The 5543-nt window shown below is 39.5% G+C and overlaps 1 long non-coding RNA gene across 1 annotated transcript; it reads left to right on the top strand.

Annotated features, from left to right (window-relative positions):
• Positions 1-3134: 3134 nt before the first annotated feature.
• LOC148029743 (uncharacterized) lies at positions 3135-5147 on the top strand. Its single transcript, XR_015692284.1, has 3 exons — positions 3135-3182; positions 4886-4953; positions 5043-5147. It is a non-coding gene; the product is annotated as an uncharacterized LOC148029743 (long non-coding RNA).
• Positions 5148-5543: the final 396 nt, after the last annotated feature.

Genomic DNA, 5543 nt, shown 5'->3' with positions numbered 1-5543 from the left:
CGCTACTGGAAATAGTCGAGAAAATAAGCGTGATAAAAAAAAACTAGGACCTTGAAGATATTCGCATATCTAATGTTGACATTGAGAATGCCAGGTTCACCCGGACCATCTTTCATGAGCTGGAATTGCAAATTGGAAAGCGTGTCTTTCCTACAAAATTCTTAGATGAAGTAGAAGCCTGGCAGCGTCTTGGTGATTTGAATTTGGATTTCGATGGTGGTGGAATCGAGGTTGCGGGAGCCTTATGGAACACAGAAATCCTCGGATCAGTTCTGGACCCTTTTCACCTGAAGGGTCCCATAGAGGTGTAATTTGACAAGTTACAGTGGAATTGATAATGGGCTTTGATCAGGAGGCGACCTGCTGTAGAATTCACTTGAAGAGAAACTCCTCCTGCTGACGGGAAAGGAGGGTGAGAAAAGGAAGAAAGGAAAAGGACTCCCCTTGGGCTATCCTTCATTAGTTGCCGCTCTGTATCACAGAAGAAACGTGATGTTGAGACCTTGGCTATCTTACGAGTTTTCCTCCCAAAGGCTCTTATTTAATTAGCTTCTCAGTTACTCATCCTGGCTGTGGGATTTCAAAGCCTTCAAGCAAGGTTAACGATGGTAGAACTATGTATGATGCAGGGTTGTCTTATGACTTGACCTGTTTAAGAAGCATGGTTGGCTCAGAGTAGTGATATAATAAGCCTTTGTTTGGACAGAGGCGATTAACTATCTTCTGTTTCGGTTGTATTTATGGATCTGCATTTACTTGCATACAAGTAAGTTCTAAGTGCTTGATAGAGTGGGCAAATTGGAAGCTCTCTATTGGTGTGTTCAGAGCAGTCACTTCAAGTTTGGGGCTTGCTTGAGCCTACTGGCAGGCAGAGGGCTGATCATTGCTAACTATGGTGGTTGTGAGAAGCCAGGACTGCAAGACTTGCTGTTTTTTTTATGGAACTCAAATTGGTAGAGCAGCCAACTAGGAAACGGGATTTGCTGAGATGTTCCATGAGTTGGTTGAAACTGCATGGGACATTGAACTTAATGTTGTCACAAAATTCATTGAAGTCTTGAATAAAGAATTCCCAGGGAGTGGTGTAAAGAGATAACTTCAGAATTTGTGCAATATCTATGCTTTATCATTGCTTACCTTGAAAGTGGAGTGATTATAGTGATAGTGATAGTGACAGCTACAGCATTGATAGCAATAGTGGCAATGACAGTGATAACTGCAGTGAAAGTGCTAGTAAGCTAGAGATTGCTAAATTTAACAAAGTTAGAACTGCTACTGATTTTTGTAGTGATCTTTGCTGCATTTCTGTGATGTTATTGCCATGGCTTCTTGAGTGAACTAGGAGCTTTTGAGCTATGTATCCAGTTCCTGTATTCGTCCATGTACAGCTTCTCAACTGCATCTTTTATGGCCTGTACAGTTTATAACAGAGCAATAATGGAGGTTCTATCATATTCATGACATTCATCATAGGTACAAAACGGGCTTGTTTCTTGGTAATACTGTTACAGGAGCCTCAATTACAGCTGTCAATTATCTCATAAGATGAGCTGGACAAATACTTGGATTTGTAAGATTTCACCCTTCTATTCTGAGGACTGAACCATACACACAACATTCACTTGATTGCACTTCTATCCTGAAATTATTCAAAGTCCTTTGTGGTCGCGACTTTGCTTTCGGAAACCCTTCGACAACGTAAAGGCTCGAAGAAGGGTTCGGCGGCTCCTCTTTGTGACAGCGGCTCCTCTTCACCCTCCGTACACTTCCTCCTCTTCTTCGTGAACAGTGGCGGCGGCGGTGAGAATCTTTCCTTCTCTCTCTTTGTCTCTTTCTCCCTCTCCCTCTCAAATGCAAGATGTTTGCTCTCTCTTTTGCTCTCCCTTTTTCTCTCTCTTTCCTGTATGCATGAAAAATAATGCGCTCGGGTTTCGGCCCGCGTTTTTTCATCTGAGTACCATTGCTATTTGCGTCACGATGCCACTATTTTACGTCGGAAAGCGTCGTCGCTATACCTCCACATCCTTGTAGTGGTTCTTTGGGTGGATAGTTCATTTGATCCTAATGATCCTAGCACTAAACTAAATCCACCTTTCAATTCGACTTCCTTGTGGCTCACTTTTTATTAGGGACCATGGTGAAAATAGTCTACTAGGTTATTGCAAATACTTAGATGAAAATATTCATATGCATCAATATTATCGATCTTTGTTACAATTCTAGGGTTCTTTAAATATGTTGCCAAAATCCTTGCAAGATCAACAAATCAAAGTGCAAAATCTTGAAGAAGAATTGAAGTAGTATAAAGACAAGGGACAAGAGATGGCAAAGAACTGTGAAGAAATTCAACCTTGAAGAAGAAGAATACTTAACTAAAATCGCTTTTGGATTGAATTGTAGGAGAAAAGTTACAAAGATACAAGAAAATTCCCATGGGTTATAAGAAAATGAGACATCTGTTACTACCAATGCTATCACTATTTGTGGAGTGTAAAAAAGGCATATACAAGTTTTAAGATTCATAATTTTCTATTGAATGATATAAATCTACTATATTTCCTTTAAAAATCTCTTTTTTATTAAGAACTTTTTTAATGATACTAAAGGCCTAGGTGAGGGTCAGTTTTAAAATGCAACCATTTGATTGGAATTTTGAGAGACCCTCAATATCGAGCTCTCCATAGGGTTAGTTGAAAAGGCTATGAGGCTACATACAGTATAATAGCAAATGCATTAGCTTGTAGTAAAACAAACCACAAGATTTTGCATCGCCCATTTCAACTGGGAGTTATAAGATGAGCACAAAATATCTCCATTGCTAATTCAATATGAGATGTTTTTTAAATCACACTAACAAAATGGAAGTGTAGGGAACTGAAGTTGGAAAAAATTCTTATGAATGTTGGTTTCGAACGCAAAATAGCAACGTCACAAATAGCAATGCCAAAAGTGACAGCACTCTAAGAAAAAAAATGCCAAAAACCCAAGAGTGGCATTTTGCCACAAATAGTTTGAGAGAGTGAAAGAGATCATGGCTTTGGGAGGGAGAGGAAGAGGAAGAGAGAGAAGGAGAGCTTCTCACCACTGTCGTCGCCATTCACAAAGAAGAGGGAGAAGTGCATGAAGGAGAAAGAGGGGACGTCGCAAAGAGGAGATGAAGAATCCATCCTCATGCCTTTGTGGTAAGTACAGTGCCTCCTCTTGGTTTGTTCTTATGCTTTCTTCTTTTCTTTTGTTTTTTTTCTTGAGAATGAGGTGCATTGAGGGAGAGAGGGAGAAGGAGAGAGAGAAAGAGAGAGAGAGAGAGAGAGAGAGAACAAAGAAAGAGAGAGAGAAAGGGAGGGAGAGAGGAGAATGAGAGAAAACAATGAGGGGGTGGAAAGAAACAAAGAGAGAGGCAACAAAGAAAGAGAAAGAGAGAAAGAAAGAGAGGGGGGAGAGAACACGAAACGAAGAGTGAAGGGAGAGGTGGATAAAAGGGTGAAGTAAAGAGAAGAATGAGAGTGGAAAAAAAAGAGAGAGCTAGAAAGAGAATTGGAGAAAAAGAGACAAAAAGAGGAAGAAAAGAGAGATAGAGAAAACAACAAATAGAGAGCGAGAGAAACAAAGAGAAAAATGTAAACAACGAGAGACTTAGAGAGAACAAAATGATAGAAAGAGAATGGAAGAGGGGGAAGAGAGGCATAAAAAGGGGTGGGGAGAGAGAGTATTTCAATACATTATTTTATGAGTTTTTAATTTTTTATCCTTGATATTTATTTTAATGAGATATGTCGAGTGCGAATGAAGAGGAAACGAGAGAAAGACATATAGAAAAGAAGGGAGTGAAAGGAAAAGAGAGAAGAAGTGAGAGTGGGAAGGAAAGATGGGGAGGATAAAGAAACATTTATAGAAATAGAGGGGGAGAGAGAAACAAATAAGGATGAAGGGAGATAAATAAAAAATTAAAAAGAAAAAGAGAACAAAAACCTATTGTTTGTCGTCAAGTAGACAAAATGAAAAACGATGATATTTGTGATGTCCAAGATCATGAGACATATCTTAATTAGAAGGCCTGATTCAAAGATTTGGTAGACTAGGAGCTGTCTCTCAGACACCATCAGGCCACTTCATTAGATCTACTTTGGCATGCTTTAATGCTTCAGTTTTTAGTAGATGAGGTCAATGCTCAAGATTGGGCCCAGATGGAGGGAGTGGTTTTGGGGGGTCCTACGGAGATGTGAATGCTATGAGCCTGCGGTCGGTGGCTCTAAATAGGGGTGCTACTCCTCACTCTCGTAAACAAGTTCCAAAGAGGGTGGCTTCTCTATGACAGGACAGGAGTTGTGATCATGAATTATGAGGGGAGGAGGGTGATGTCTCGCATGAGAGAGTTGTGCAAACAAATTTTTTGGTACAACGTCGTAGATGATTAAAAGAACATACCCAAGGGAAGCACCGACTATATAGTGACATCCTTGCACAATGAGTTTTTAATACCTACCGTGGCCTGAGAGATTTTTCACTAGGTAGATGATGGAGTGTATGTGTGCATACATGTCACATAGACGATTGAACGTATGCAAGGCACTCAAGAGTGGCCCCTCAAAGCCCAAGTGGCTAAATGCAAATGATTGGCAGAGACTCAATGAGGAGGCTATAGATTCTCCAAGATATTGGCAACAGGTAGTGGGAGGCAGTGAAGGCACTATTGGGGGTAGGGGTTATGCATCATCTACTAGGGAGTGGTGACCATAGGACTTATCTGGAGAACTTTGTAAGTTTTTATTTCTTTCTTCTTGATTTCTTATTTACAATATCACTTGTATTGACAATTGTATTTCTAACAGTTGTATTCTATTTTCTTTGCAACACTCTACCACAAATCACGATCCCACTGGCCTAGAGACTCGATATGTAGAGAAACATTGTGTCGCTGCATTGATCGATAGACTATATGCATGCAGTAGCCTAGTAAGTCAATCATCTTTTTTGTTCGTAGTTACATTTTTTTAAAAATGCATTAGGTATGGTGGACTGATGTGTAGCTCTTCATTTTGCAGAGTCCTTTCGATGCTCCTTTACATCAGGACACTTTCGATGGCGAGGATCTATAGCTCGCACTTGGTTTTGTGGAGCGCACATCCTCTTCTTTTTTGGTCTTGTGATTTATGCAGGCATCTTCCATATACTATGTACTTATCATTCTTTGTATCTTGCCATAATTCCATGATTTTTCATCAGCAATCTTGTACTTATTCTATGTATTAGTCTTCAAGGTTCAAGTACATTTTCTGCTCATCTTGACGGCCATTGCATACCCAACATGTAATTTATTTGTAGAATATAAACTATTAACGTCATAAATTTATTGTACATGTCATTTTTGGCATCGCAATATTGTCGCAAACTGTCGCTATATGCGTCATTATTTGTTGCGCAAAATTGAAAAAAATGCGACACAAATAGCAATGCATATAGCGATAGTTTTGTAGAGATGCTGATATCGATACATTTAGCGATGATGGAATTTTTTTAAAAAATGAAAAATTGCATCGCTTTGA

The sequence above is a fragment of the Lygodium microphyllum genome, chromosome 10 (assembly GCF_053477565.2).
Source record: "Lygodium microphyllum isolate KBCC chromosome 10, Lygodium_microphyllum_v1.1.10, whole genome shotgun sequence".
NCBI classification, from domain to species: domain Eukaryota; kingdom Viridiplantae; phylum Streptophyta; class Polypodiopsida; order Schizaeales; family Lygodiaceae; genus Lygodium; species Lygodium microphyllum.
The sequence above is the reverse complement of the archived record's forward strand: the minus strand, read 5'-3'. Positions and strand labels throughout refer to the sequence as shown.